Consider the following 16,558-nt stretch of genomic DNA (forward strand, 5'->3'; position numbering starts at 1 on the left):
AGATATGCACGTATTTATAATTACTCATGATACGATTTTCAAGTTAAGCTTTACGATACGATATTTTTACGTTGCATGCGATTTTGTGATATATTTACTTGTTATTCACGATATATGCATGCTGAGTCTTTAGACTCACTAGGCTTGATTGATGTAGGTACTGACGATGCAGAGGCTGAGGGCGGGGACCAGTGAGTTAGCTCGGATCGGCGGTAGTACGAACCCAAGGACCTCACGTTTAGTTATTCAGTTTTATGTTCAAACTCTTGTTATAACTTTTATATATTTTAAGTCATTGTTTAAAACATTATTCAGTTTCCGCTGCTATGTTTATGTTAAACCGTTGGGTTATTTTACGAAAGTTTTTATACGTTGCAATTTTATTTATTTAAAGAGAAAATTTTTAATAATTCCACAAAATTATGAATACGAAAATACGGGCCCTCACAGTTGGTATCAGAGCCGACCTCTCCTAGTACGGTGTGGGTTCGGAGACGAACCAAGCGGAAGCTGGTGGGCATGTGAGGCCCGGGGCAGAAGAGGGCGGGGGGTGATCGCTTGTGCCATGAGTTTGCACGGACAATGAGCGGCTCCTGGCAGGCTTCTAGGCGGAGGGAACATTACACCGGAAGGAGAGGGATTCCTATACTGTTCAATGTAATGGACTGTACAGTTGAAGATGGCTTAAAAGATTTGATATGTACTACTCATACCACGAAGGTGCATCTTCTTTTCGGTAGCTCATTACATAAGAACTCCAAAGTTAAGCGTGCTTGACTTGGGGCAATTCTGGGATGGGTGACCTCGTGGGAAGTTTCCTAGGGTGCGTGTGAGTGAGGACATAAGCACGCTGGAAAGACTCGTCTTGGTACAGTGAGGACAGTCGTCGAATCTGGGGCGTTACAGTTGGTATCAGAGCGATGTTTCTTGTAAAGGGTTGTACCTACTACAGATCTCGAGAAGCTCACGAAGTCACGTCTTCAGTCTGTAAGTCCTAATTTCACGTATTACATTTTTTTAGCATGAAAGTTTACCAGCATGTTCTCATGAAATATTTTATCAGCTTGTTCTCATGAAAAATATTTTTATGTTAAGATTATGTTTTAGCAAATATATATTTAAATTTCAAGAAAATAGTAGAAATATTGCATGTTGGTTACGTAAGGATTTTACATGGTACAGTATGCCTCCTAGACGAGTTATTGACCGCCTGAGGGGTGCTGAAAGCGAGGCTGATGAGACTCAGAACCGTTATGAGGATAGAGGTCCACCGCCACCTCCTCCACCACCTGATATGCATACCCAGATGATGGCGAGTATGACTCAGTTCTTCGCACAGTTCGCGGGGAACAATGCTGCAGCAGTGGCTAGGCTGCCTAGACCCGAGGCTATTTGTGAGCGGTTCATGAGGATGAACCCGAAAGAGTTCACTGGGACGTCTGATCCCATGGTTGTTGAGGGATGGATTAAGTCCCTAGAGGTTTTTTTTCAGATTTATGGAGCTGGAGGATGTTGACAGGGTCCGCTGTGCTACCTATCTTTTTGGAAGAGACGCCCGTCTATGGTGGGAGGGCGCATCTGTAGCTCTGGATCTAGTTACTCTCAGTTGGACGCGCTTTAGAGAGTTGTTCTTCTCTAAGTATTTTACTGATGACGTGCGTTCAAGGTTGACCAAGGAGTTTATGACCCTGAGACAGGGTGACATGACTGTTACGGAGTTTATCCGTAAGTTCGAGAGGGGTTGTCACTTTGTACCCTGATCGCGAACGACGCAGGTGCCAGACTTAGGCACTTCATGGATGGATTGCGGCCGTTCTTGTGCCGTGATGTTAGGGTTGTTGGCCCTACGACATATGAAGTCGCTGTCTCTAGAGCTCTTACTGCAGAGCAGGATCAGAGAGATATCGAGAATGACCGCCAGGGTAAGCGGCCATTTTAGGTGCCCCACCGCCCTCTTCAGCAGTAGCAGCAGCAGCAGCATAAGAGGCCTTTCCATGGCCCATCGAGGAGCAGAGAGCAGCAGCAGCAGAAGCAAGGACATGTGGTCCCGAGGAGGCAGGAGTACCCGGTCTGTGCTAGGTGCACACGCCGCCATACCGGAACTTGCATGTACGGCTCTGGGAAGTGTTTCAAGTGTGGCGGTACAGGCCATTTGCTAAATGATTGTCCTCAGGGGACATTGCCTACTCAGGGCAGAGTGTTTGCACTCCATGCAGCGGAGGCGAACCCAGGGACTATGCTCTTGACAGGTATCTTAAATCTTTAAGTTTTTATTTGGGAAAATTTTAGCATATTTAATTCAGCATTTTGGGATTAATTGCTTTGAATTATTGGGTTATAAGATTTGAACTTAGAAATTGTGATAAGATTGCATGTTCTATTCGGGTCGTTTTGGGAATCTAAGTTAGAAGAACTTTGACATTTGCATGTCTATAGGATTAATTTTGGTAAATTATTGGATTTAGATAGATGTTCCAACCTTTCAGGAAGAATATTTATATGCGGAGCTTCTACGAACGCCTTGATTGATTCAGGGGCCACTCATTCATTCATATATGAGACCTTTGCGAATTCCATCGAGGTCAAGACGATTGGATTGGATGTGGCGTATTCTGTGGTTATTCCANGTATGGCGCCTTAGAGATAGGCGCGGTACCTGGCATAAGATCGATCGAAAACTCTACCTCTCGTACCGGTGGTCTACCAGAGACGTCATCGGGAAAAACGTCTGAAAAGTCCCTGACAACTGAGACATCTGCAACTGACTGGCTGGAGACCTCGGGAACAGATATAATGGTCGCAATGAATGCTCGACAACCCCTATGCATGAGCTTCCTAGCCTGAATACAAGATATCATGATAGGCAAATTAAAGTACCGGTCAGGCTCAAATAGGAACTGCTCCCTTCCAAGCGGTCGGACTAGAACAGATCTCCGCTGAAAATCAATAAGTACTCTGTTCTTGTGCATCCAATCCATCCCAAGGATAATATCGAACTCTGCATTGGCAGCACTATCAAATCCGCATAGACAAGATTTCCATGAAGCTCGAGGTCTATGCCTCGTACTACGCTAGTCGCTGCCATCTCCTCGCCAGATGANCGGGAGTTGAACAGGGTTACAGTGAAGAATAAATACCCACTTCCGACGATCGAGGATTTGTTTGATCAGTTGCAGGGAGCCTCAGTATTCTCCAAGATAGATCTGCCATCCGGATATCACCAGTTGAGGGTGAAAGACGCCGATACTTTTAAGACTCGTTATGAGCACTTCGAGTTCCTAGTGATGCCGTTCGGTTTGACGAATGCGCCGGCGATCTTCATGGATCTCATGAATCGTGTATTTCAGCCGTAGCTTGATCAGTTCGTTATTGTATTCATAGACGACATTCTCGTCTACTCAAAGAGTCAAGAGGATCACAACAAGCATCTGACCGCAGTAGTGCAGACGTTGCAGAGGCACAAGCTGTTCGCTAAGTTCAGCAAGTGCGAGTTCTGGTTGGAGAAAGTGGCGTTCCTAGGCCACAACATATCTAGCAGTGGCATTGAGGTAGACCCAGCGAAGGTTGTGACCGTCAGAGATTGAGAGGTGCCGCAGAGTGCATCAGAGATCCGTAGTTTCCTTGGTCTAGTAGGATACTATCGGAAGTTTATTCAGGGTTTCTCCTCTATCGCAGTTCCACTCACGTCATTGACTACGAAGAATGCTAAGTACGTGTCGAGCGATGAGTGCCAGAAGAGCTTCGATTCTTTGAAGCAAGCTCTTATTTCAGCGCCGATCTTGTCCATGCCTTCTGGGCTCCGAGATTTTGTATTGTATACCGATGCTTTGAAGCTCGGTCTAGGCGCAGTGTTGATGCAGCATGGGAAAGTAATAGCGTATGCTTCTCGTAAGTTGAAGATCCACGAGAAGAACTACCCTACTCATGATCTTGAGTTAGCTGCTGTAGTATTTGCCTTGAAGATTTGGAGGCATTATCTATACGGAGAGAAGTGTCAGATCTTTATCGACCACAGGAGCCTCAAGTACTTCTTTACGCAGAAAGAGTTGAATATGCGTCAGGAGCGTTGGTTGGAGTTAGTCAAGGATTATGACTGTGACATTAGCTACCATCCTGGTAAAGCTAATGTAGTAGCGGATGCTTTGAGCCGGAAAGTCGCAGTGATGGCTCATTTGACAGTTCAGAGGCCTCTTCAGAGTGAGATTCAGAGGTTTGATCTAGAGATTTATACTCGAGGTAGAGTTCCCCGTCTATCTACCTTGACGATTAAGTCTTCTTTATTAGACAGTATTCGCAGCGGTATGTCATCTGATGAGCGTTGGCGAAGTGGAGGCAGAGAGATGAGGCGAAGCGCAGTGTTTTGTACACGGTGAGTGATGGCATTGTTCGTTATCGAGATAGGATATGGGTTCCTAGCAGCGATTCTATTCGAACAGACATAGTAGTTGAGGCCCATATGTCCACGTACTCTATTCATCCTGGGAGTACGAAGATGTACAAGGATCTGCAGATGTTATATTGGTGGCCCGGTATCAAGAGAGAGATCCGGAGATTTGTATCCGAGTGTTTGACTTGTCAGCTTGTGAAAGTTGAACATCAGAGACCAGCCGGCTTACTCAAGCCACTTCCCATTCCCGAGTGGAAGTGGGAGAATATTAACATGGATTTCGTGGTTGGTTTACCGAAGTCGGCTAGAGGTTCGAATGCTATATGGGTGATTGTTGATTGTCTTACCAAGTCAACGCATTTATTGCCTATTAAGACGACTTTCTCCATGATTCAGTATGCCGAGTTATATATCCGTGAGATAGTCCGATTGCACGGTATCCCAGTCTCTATTGTTTCTGACAGAGATCCGAGATTCACTTCCTCATTTTGGAAGAGTCTGCATTCACCGATGGGACGAAGTTGTTGTTTAGCACATCATTTCACCCTCAGACAGATGGTCAATCAGAGAGAGTTATTCAGATCTTGGAGGATCTTCTCCGTGCATGTGTCATCGATTTCTCATGGAGCTGGGAATCGAAGTTACCATTAGTTGAGTTTACCTATAACAACAGCTTTCAGTCGTCTATAGGTATGGCTCCTTATGAAACATTGTACGGAAGGAAGTGTAGATCGCCTATTCATTGGGATGAAGTAGGCGAGAGATCAGAGTTAGGTCAAGAGATCGTTCAGCAGACTGCTGATCTAGTAGTCGTAATCCGTTACAGGATGAGGACTGCTCAGAGTCGACAGAAGAGTTATGCCGACCGGAGGAGGAGAGATCTAGAGTTTGCCGTTGGCAACCATGTTTTCGTGAAGATAGCACCGATGAAGGGTGTCATGAGATTCGGAAAGAAGGGGAAGCTTAGTCCGAGGTTCATCGGACCATTTGAGATCCTCGACAGAGTTGGGACATTAGCATATCGTGTTGCTCTTCCGCCGAATCTAGCCGGAGTACACAATGTGTTCCATGTGTCGCTGTTGAGGAAGTATTTAGCGAACCCTTCTCATGTGTTGAACTTTGAGCCGTTGCAACTTTCTACGAACTAGTCTTATGAAGAGAGACCAGTGCAGATCCTAGACCGTAAGGAGAAGAAGCTTCGGAACAAGGTGATCAAATCAGTGAAGGTCAAGTGGCTTAATCATTCCGATGAGGAAGCTACTTGGGAGTCAGAGTCAGAGATGCGGAGTCGCTTTCCAGATTTATTCGGTGAGTTCTAATTTCGAGGACGAAATTTTATTTAAGGGGGGAGTGTTGTAGTACCCGAAAAACCAATAAGCGTATATATGTGCATAATTTTTATTATTTAATTTTAAATTGTTATTATTTTAAGAAATTGTTGATTTAATTGCATTTAAATCATTTACGTAATTTTTAAGGATTTTTAAATCGTGTATTTCAAAATTTAGCTTTTTAGATATATACAACCAAAGGGGTGCTGTTCTTTGTTTGTTTTGAAAATCGATGGGGACATGAACCAAGCCATGAAAGGGCATCTTGATCACGTCCTAGACATGTCAAGGAGGGATTCTAACCATGGTTACAGGCCCAAAAGCCAACCAAGATTCGAACCTCCCTGTACAAACCGAGAACCAGAATTTTGAGACACAAAATGCACCATGGACGAGTTGCTGTCCATTCGTGTTTCTGGGGGGAAAGGGCTTTAACCAACGGACTAACACCTTCCTAGCACACCCTATATCATGTCTATAAGCACCCCTTGAAATCAAGCCAATCCTGAAACCACAAAAACATCAAAACCGTGAGGTGCACAAGTGAAGAGTCGAAAAATCTGCACAATGTTTTTCGAAAGTTCTTGACATGATTTCGGTTTTGTCATAGATCAAGCACATGTAATGGTTTAAAAATAGATATATAACTTGATTGAGGAGCAAAGAAATAATATAGACATGCCTTAAGTTATTTTTACAATAAACAACACAATACGTCGGATCGGGAGACACGGCAACGGAAATGAAGACACCTTGCTATTGTTATTGTCTTGGCCAAGAATGGGAGCTGCCAAATCTCCTAATTTTCGTGCTAGGGAGAATGAAGAAGGTGGTGAAGGGTTGTGGTCAAATAAGGTGGTGCATGGGGGAGTAAATGATGCCAAGTTGTGGGGAGGGGGGGGGGAACATGCATGATGAATGGGTGGCCTTTGTTTTCTTGTTGGGGGAATTAAATGGTGTCAAGTTGGGATTGTGTGGAGTGGAGATGACTGAGACTTGTCGTCCCAAATTGGTGTAGGATTTGTTTTAGTTTTGCTAAGTAGAATCCTGATAAACATAAAAATTGTACATTAATTAAATGTTTTATAATATAAATATATAGTTTTTGTTTTATTAAATGTTTAAATATTATATGTTTTATAATAAATTGTATAAAATATAAGTTGTTGTGTAATTACAAGTTTTTACTATTTTTTACAGGTTCGATAAAACAAGAATAAACTTGGCGTTGCAAATGGGATTAAGATGATTCTTGGACCTGTAGAAAGTTGATTATAATATCTACAATATTATTAACAAACATGAGAGAAAAATCCTCTCATAATTGGGATCAAATTAAGCAACAAATAAAGTTACCAAAGGAGTGGCAGTTTTACCATGCTCTAGTATTTTGACCATATCTCTCAAATTACTTGGTCAAATGGTTTGAAAAAAATACCACAACTAGACAACTCAATTATCCACATGTTTCTTTTTATGTGAAGAAGCAAATTCGGAGAAGAAGATTTTCAAAAGTGATGTGTAATATAATATAATATCTTGGAACACCAATGAAGACTTATGTGTAAAAAAATAATATTTTATTTGTGGTTGTCTCCCCAAATTTGGCTATAAATAGGGGTGCATTGTAATGTATTGAGATATCCCTCATTCTATGAACAAACCTTTGAGTTCATAATATTTCTCTCTATATTTTTCCTTTATTTCTTCATTTAAATACAATTAGCATGTTAATTTCATATTCAAAGTTTTACACTTTGAATAATGAATAGCTAACTTCCTAAAGTTGAGATGATAAGGTGAAACTCTTGGCATGATAATAAGGTTATTAAAAGGTAAGAATCTATGTTTTATATTATTTAATCATTATTTATTGTTTATGTTATATTTATTTCTTTAAGCATTTTTATACCCTACTTATAAGTGGGAGTTTTGATTTATTGTTGCTATATGTTACACTAAATTCTTGGAACCATTTAAATGTTAGTTTGGTATTACCAACCATTTAAAGTGGATGCCTTGATTTATTATATATAAATATATTATAATATTAAATTCTTGGAACCATTTAAATGTTAGTTTGGTTTTACCAACCATTTAACTTGGATTCCTTGATTTATTATATATGAATATATCATAGTATTAATTTATTGGTACCATTTAAATGTTTGTTTGGTTTTACCAACCATTTAAAGTGGGAACCTTGATTTAGTGTTTACAAATATATATAGCACAATAAATACTTGACCACATTTATAAGTTTTGGTATATATTATATACTTATAAGATAATAATTTATAACATAATATAAATATGATTATTTAATATATTGGAACCATTTTATTAAGTGGATTCCAATATTGTTCGTTAATGTTAACTTTATTAAAATACCAAGAGTGGATCCTTTAATCTCAACTACTTAAATTAAAATTGGAACAATTAAAATTTACCCATTAAAGATTCAAACAATTAAAATTAAAAATAAACAAAAAACAAAAACAAAAAAAGAAGACATTGTAGTGGACTTGTAATTACCTTAGCTTCCCTGTGGATACGATATCGGACTCACCGAATTATACTACTTGTGGACAACCTGCTCTTGGGAGTGCAACAATCAAAGTGACAACAAGGTTTTGGCGCCGTTGCCGGGGAAGTATAATTTAATTTCAAGTCTATTTAATTTTGTTTATAGTTTATTTTTCTTTATTTGAATTTTTATTGTTTTTGTGTGTTTTTATTCTTTTGCATTTGCATTTTCATGAGCACAATTTGGTCACGTACACTTAGTGATCGACTCACTCGAAATAACCCTCTATTTTCACAAAACATGGCGGAAGAACCCATCCAAGAAAATGAAGATGAAATTCAATCTCAACATGATCATGATAGACGAAGAACACTTAGAGATCACATGAATCCTACACGTACTAGTGCACCTTCATGTCTAGTTTTTCCACCTGATGCATCTCATTTAAATTTTAAGCCTGGTATTATCCAACTTTTACCCAACTTTCATGGCTTAGATTCTGAAAATCCATACATGCATTTACGAGAATTTGAAGAAGTGTGAAACACATATAATGATCTAAATTGTAGCATGAACACCATTCGACTTAAGCTTTTTCATTTTTCTTTAAAAGATAAAGCTAAAACTTGGTTACAAAATTTTAGATCGGGATCCATTCGAACTTGGAATGAATTGCAACAACAATTTTTGAAAAAGTTTTTTCCATCTCATAGAACAAATTCTTTCAAAAGGCAAATCATCACTTTCACTCAAAAACAAGGAGAAACTTTTTATCAGTGTTAGGATAGAAATAAAGAATTGCTTAATCTTTGTCCACATCATGGTTTTGAAATTTGGAGAGTTGTTTCTCAATTTTATGAAGGCTTAACACCTAAAGATAGGCAAATGGTTGAATTTATGTGTAATGAAACATTTGAAGAAAAAGATCAAAATGAGGCAATTGAGTATCTCGATTCATTAGCTGAAAATGCTCAAAATTGGGACACTATAGGTACAATCGAACCATCAAACAAGATTCAATCTCCTACATCTGGTGGAGGTATGTACACTCTCAAAGATGAATATGATCTTCAAGCTAGATTTACCTCTTTGGCAAAAATATTTGAAGCACTTGAATTGAAAAAGAATGGTCAATTAAAATCTGTTCAAGAAATTGCGTGTCACATCTGTGATACAAGTGATCATTCTACAAAATACTGTCCCAATTTGTCCTCTTTTAAAGAATATCTCCATGAACAAGCCAATGTTTTGAACAATTTCAAAAGGCCAAATTTTGAACCATTTTCTCAAAATTACAATCCAGGTTGGCGAAATCATCCAAATTTTAGTTGGAGGAATGATAATGCTGCACAATTTTCACAACCACATTTCCAAAATCAACAAAATTTTCAAAATTATGCACCTTATGTTTCTCCACCTAAAAGGAATTTGGAAGATATATTGAATTCTTTCATTGCAAAGCAAGAGTCTATCAATACTCAAACTGCTCAAACCATGACAGATTTGAAAGATACTCTTGCTAAATTTGCATCTGCACTTAATGTTCATGAAAAAGGTAAATTTCCTTCACAACCTCTGCCTAATCCCAAGGATCATCATTCACAAACTGGAACTTCTGGAACTCAACCGATGGATCAGGTAAAATCTGTTATTACCCTTCGAAGTGGTAAGGTTGTGGAAAAATCCATTCTTGAACCTTGTGAAGATGATGATAAATCAACTCCAAAGGGTAAGGAAGTGGAACCCATAACTTGCGAAGAGGAGGTTCAACAGACAGTGTCACCACCATTCCCTCATGCATTGAAAAATACAAAAAAATCAAATTTGAATTCTGATATATATGATATTTTTAAACAAGTAAAAGTTAATATTCCTTTATTAGATGCAATAAAACAGGTACCATCATATGCCAAATTTTTGAAAGACTTGTGCACTGTGAAAAGAAAATTGAATGTGAAAAAGAAAGCATTTTTAGCCGAACAAGTAAGTGCAATCATTCAAAATAATAATGCTTTGAAATACAAAGACCCTGGTTGTCCTACTATTTCTTGTATTATTGGAGAACGAAAGATTAAAAAAGCCTTGCTTGACCTTGGAGCTAGTGTGAATTTACTTCCATATTCAGTTTATCAAGAACTCAATCTAGGCGAGTTAAAACCTACTTCGGTAACACTTTTACTTGCTGATAGATCTGTTAAAGTGCCAAGAGGTATGGTAGAAGACGTGTTGGTCCAAGTTGATAACTTTGTATATCCTGTCGATTTCATAGTTTTAGATACACAAACTATCGAAACTTGTAATGCAATTCCTGTAATTTTAGGTCGTCCATTTTTAGCAACTTCTAATGCTTTTATAAATTGCAGGAATGGAATAATGAATTTGTCATTTGGTAACATGACCTTGGAGCTTAATGTGTTTAATCTTTGTAAGCAACCACATGACAAATGAGATGAAAGTGAAGATAAAAATCTTATTGAAACTCTTGAGGAAGAAAACATTCAAGAAGGGTGTAATCGTGATCAATTAGATATTTGTTCAATTGAAACTGTTAAAGAAAATATCAAAATTGATCTTGATGATTTTATCAGGTATCACTCGTTACCAGGATCAGAGAAAGAATTTGATGCAAAATATGAGAACAAAGACGAACCATCCATATTGGAGTTAAAACCCTTGCCAGAATAATTGAAGTATGCATTTCTTGGAGAAGATGAAACATATCCGGTGGTAATTTCTTCCAAACTAGCAAGTGATGAAGAATGTAAATTAGTTGATATGCTTAAAAGATATAAAAATGCAATTGGTTGGACACTAAAAGATCTCAAGGGCAATAATCCACTAATTTGCACTCACAAAATTCACTTAGAAGAAAATGCAAAAACAACTTAACAACCACAAAGGAGATTAAATCCACACATGAAAGATGTTGTGAAAACTGAAGTTCTCAAACTACTTGATGTTGGGATTATCTACCCTATTTCTGATAGTAAGTGGGTAAGCCCAACACAAGTAGTTCCGAAAAAGCTGGCATCACAGTGATAAAAAATGAAAAAGGTGAATTGTTAACAAGTCGAGTCCCATCTAGTTGGCGGATGTGTATTGATCATAGAAAATTAAATGACGCCACTAGAAAAGATCATTTTCCATTACCATTTTTGGATCAAATTTTAGAAAGAGTAGCAGGTCATCCATACTACTATTTTCTTGATGGATATTCAGGTTATTATCGAATTTCCATTGCACCCGAAGATCAAGATAAAACTACATTCACATGTCCTTTTGGAACATTTGCATTTAGAAGGATGCCATTTGGATTATGCAATGCCCCAGCAACATTTCAAAGATGTATGCTAAGCATTTTTTGCGACATGGTTGAAAATTGTTTGGAAATTTTCATGGATAATTTAACTGTCTTTGGGAATACATTTGATAATTGTCTTGAAAATTTGGAAAAAGTTTTAAAAAGATGCGAGGAAAAATGTCTTATTTTAAATTGAAAAAAATGTCATTACATGATTACTTCTGGAATTGTTTTGGGACATGTCGTGTCATCTCATGGAATTGAAGTTGATAAAGAAAAAGTTGATGTCATTGCCAATTTACCCCTTCCAAAAACCATTAAAGAAATTCGCTCATTTTTGGGACATGCTGGATTTTATAGGAGGTATATAAAGGACTTTAGTTTAATCTCTAAACCCATTTGTAATATCTTAACAAAAGACAGTGCATTTGAGTGGAGTCAAGAATGTCAAAATGCTTTTGATAAAATCATTCGACATTTAACATCAGCTCCTATCATGCAACCTCCTGATTGGTCTTTACCATTTGAAATCATGTACGATGCGAGTGATTTTGCAGTCGGTGCAGTATTGGGTCAAAGAAGAAACGGTAAGCCTTATGTGATATATTATGCAAGTAAAACTTTAAACAATGCTCAAATGAATTACTCCACAACTGAAAAAGAACTACTTGCTGTAATATTTGCATTAGATAAATTTCGTTCTTATTTGATTGGATGAACAACTATCGTGTTTACTGATCATTTTGCTATTAGATATTTTTTGACCAAACAGGATGCAAAGCCACGACTGATACGATGGATTTTGTTGCTCCAAGAATTTGACATTGTGATCAAAGATAAAAAAGGAACCGAGAATGTCGTAGCCGATTATTTATTGAGACTAGAAACAGGATCATCTTGTGAAATGACACCAATTAAAGATAATTTTCCTGATGAACATCTATTTTCAATTACTACTACATCTTGGTTAGCTAACATAGTAAATTTTCTTGTGACAGGAAAAATGCCACCGCAATGGATTCCTCACGATAAAAGAAAATTTTTGAATGAGGTAAAAAACTTTTATTGGGATGATCCGTATCTATTCAAGTATTGTCCGGATCAAATTTTTCGACGTTGCATACCCGACAATGAGGTAAGTAGTGTTATTAAATTTTGTCATTCAGAAGCATGCGGAGGACATTTTGCTTCAAAGAAAACAGCAGCAAAAATCTTGCAGTGTGGATTTTATTGGCCCACTTTATTTAAAGACACCCACGAAATTTGCAAGATCTGTGAAAATTGTCAAAAATTGGGTGCGATTTCAAAAAGAAACATGATGTCTTTGAATCCTATTATTGAAATTGAAATCTTTGATTGTTGGGGAATAGATTTTATGGGACCTTTTCCACCGTCGTTTGGATACTTGTATATTTTAGTTGCAGTTGATTATGTTTCCAAATGGATAGAGGCAATTCCATGTCGAACAAATGATCATAAAATCGTCATCAAATTTTTAAAAGAAAATATTTTTAGTAGATTTGGAATTCCTCGAGCCATGATAAGTGATGGGGGAACTCACTTTGTTAATAAACCATTTGCTTCATTAATGAAAAAATATGGTATTACTCACAAAGTAACTACTCCTTATCATCCTCAAACAAATGGACAACTTGAATTAGCTAATAGAGAGATAAAGCAAATTTTGGAAAAAAACTGTTAACTCAAATAGAAAAGATTGGTCTCTGCGACTTACTGATGCACTTTGGGCATATCGAACAGCTTTTAAAACATCATTGAATATGTCTCCCTATAGGTTAGTTTACGGAAAACATTGTCATTTGCCTGTGGAATTAGAACATAAAGCTTATTGGGCGATTAAAACTTTTAATTCAAGCATGAATGATGCCAACAAATTGCGCAAATTGCAACTTAATGAACTTGATGAAATCAGAAATGACGCGTATGAGAATTCAAGGATTTATAAAGCAAAAATCAAATCATTTCATGATAAAACAATTCTTAGAAAATCTTTTGAGATTGGTAAAAAAGTTTTGCTTTATAATTCGCGACTTCACATATTCCCAGGAAAATTACGATCAAGATGGACAGGTCCATATGTTGTAAAACATGTGTATCCTTATGGAGCTATGGACATTGAAAATCCTAAAAATGGTGATGTTTTTAAAGTAAATGGACAAAGGCTTAAACCATTTTTAGAAAATGAAATTTTTCAAGAAGAGTTTATTTCCCTTTCCGATCCTTGATTTTTTTTGTGTTGCATTTAATTTTGTTTGTTTTTATTTCAGGTTTTCTTAATCTTTTTATTTTCCCGGTTAAATGGCGGATAACGGTACTCCGTGACTCTCATAGTCGGTTTAATCAGTTTCCCATAATTGCTGATACAAAAATAAAAAAAATCATTTCTTTTCTTTTCAAAATGGATGAAATTCTCTCAAAAATTTGTAAATATTTTCCCTCTGTTTCTGAAAATGTTCTAAGAAAAATTTATGCAGGAAGGTGTGAAAGATTGAGATTGCTAATGCAAAAAGGAATTCCAGAAGATATTCGTCTTGTAATAGAAGCTAAGGTCCGATTAGGAGGAGAAGTTCCACAATCATTGCTCATTCGGTATTTGCCTGGATTAGGAAAAAGCACTTATGCGAAAAAACGAAGGGCCAAAAGTTTAGGGGTTTGTCATAAGTGTGCAAGATGGACTTGTGACAAACGATGCAGATCTTTGGGATGTGTTTCCAATAACAGAGAAGATAAAATTGGTTTCATTAAGAATGGGCTGAGTAAGGAGTCTTTAGATAACATCTTATTGACTCTTGAGACGCATTCTAGTGGACATGTGCATATTGAACTTCTCCGTTTATGGAAACAATTCCAAGATGAGCGTCATAGTCTTGGGAATCCGACTAAAAAAGACCCTGTTTGCCAATTTATAAGAAAATTGGATGGGAAGCATATCCTCGACTCATAGAAGGCGTTGAAGCCGTTTCTGGACGTAAAACCAGAGGAAAATTGTGAGCCACAATCACACTACTGTTTACATGCATGTGTGTCATTATTGTTTTTACTGTTTATTCTGTTTACAACTGTGACCCATAGTTTTGTCCTGATAACATATTACCCCTATAAAATCTCTCATCTTTCTCTCTATTTTCGCAGAAAAAAAAAGAAGAAAGTAAAAAAACATGGCTGGAACCTCTGCACAATCATTGAAAAATATTTGTGTATTTTGTGGGTCGAGTCCTGGAAAAAATGAAGTGTTTGTAGAAGCAGCGAATAATCTTGGAAAGATATTGGCTGAGAGAAAAATTCACTTGGTATATGGGGGAGGTAATATTGGGTTAATGGGATCTGTTTCAACATCTGCTCATCTTGGAGGTAGTCAGGTTTTGGGTATTATTCCTACAGCTTTAGCTGAAGGAAATATTACAGGTGTTACGATTGGTGAGGAATTAAAAGTTTCTTCTATGTATGAAAGAATCACAAAAATGATTGAAAATTCTGATGCTTTTATCGCACTACCAGGTGGTTTTGGTACATTAGAAGAAATTTTTCACACTGTTTCTTGGGCACAACTTAATATCCATAATAAACCTGTGGGCTTGTTGAATATCAATAATTATTATGACAGTTTGTTGACATTTCTTGATAAAGCTGTGCAACAGAATTTCATTTCAGAAAATTCACGACGGATGCTCATCTGTGCTTCGACTGCCGACCAATTAATTGATGATTTAGAAGCTTTTGTTCATAAGCCTGATCCGATGATAACAAAGATCAATTGGTCGCAATCGAGCAATAAGAAAAGGAAGTTGGATCATTGATTCAAAAGTCGTGGATTGGTTTGCGTTTGTTTCAGTTTGTTATCTTCAATAAAATTTCATTTGATATCTCTTTCATTATGTACTCTTTGTTAATAGTTATTTTGACATTAGGGACAATGTCATATTCTGATTGAGGGGAGAACAAACTTATAAAAAAAATTAAAAAAATAAAAATAAAAAAATATAAAATATATATATTTAAAAAAATATATTATTTTAAAATAAAACCATGTTTATTATTTGTATCTTAGTAATTTTTGCAAAAATATCATACATTACATGTTTGAAAGGTTTAAATTAGAACATGTATTATTCTATTTAAGGATGTTTAAATTTTTATTTGAAAAAATGTCAATTTTAATATTCTGATCAATATAAAAATATGACTTATGAAATTCTTTTTAGTGATTAACCATTGTGATAAAATCAGGTATTAAAGTATATGGCCCAAGATATACCTTATAAGAATGCCTAAAATTTTAAACTCACACATATTTTGTGAGTGAGTGGAGAGGACTGAGAAAACAGTTTTCGAGCCTTTATTGATCATGAGAGAGGCTATCTATTGTTTAGATCTTAAGTTCTTATTTTGAAAAAAAAATGATATTTCCTGAAGAAAAAAAAGAGAAAAAAAAAAGATGTTGAAGATCTATGTAATTTTTAAGTTATATGCTACGACTCATTTATCTCTCATAAAAGAAAAAAAAATGAAAGAAAGAAATTTATTGTACAAATTAAATAAATATGTGGTCAAGAAGCATAAACTTAGTCTGATTCCATGATGTAACGAAAAAAAAAAAGATCAGGAAAAAATATATAATAAGAACAACTAGATTTTGAATCAATGGATTTTCTATCTTTTGATTAGTTTGGCTCGTTTGTCTGTCTGCATTCTGTAAACCATTTTTCTGAGCATTTATCTGTATTCCAACTCCATGAGAGAAATCATTGCCATAAATTGAAACATTTATTAACCTGTGAGGATACGGAGTTGAGACTCTTACTAGGAATTTCTAAAGGCCGTGTACATTTAACTACCTGAAATAAGCTTTGAATTGATCATCTCAAATTATTTTATAAAGTATAATTATGATGATCTTGATATAATTTTGACAGTTTTCAAATTTAATTTAAACACTTAGATAGTTTTGATTACATTTCTATTTAAATTATTCAATATGTTTTGTATTGCTA

At 36.6% G+C, this 16,558-nt stretch overlaps 1 pseudogene; it reads left to right on the forward strand.

The window, feature by feature from the left end:
* Positions 1–1,183: 1,183 nt before the first annotated feature.
* The window catches only part of LOC140989450 (uncharacterized), an 18,426-nt pseudogene continuing 3,051 nt past the window's right edge, over positions 1,184–16,558 (forward strand).

The sequence above is a fragment of the Primulina huaijiensis genome, chromosome 12 (genome assembly GCF_012295235.1).
Source record: "Primulina huaijiensis isolate GDHJ02 chromosome 12, ASM1229523v2, whole genome shotgun sequence".
Taxonomy (NCBI): Eukaryota; Viridiplantae; Streptophyta; class Magnoliopsida; order Lamiales; family Gesneriaceae; genus Primulina; species Primulina huaijiensis.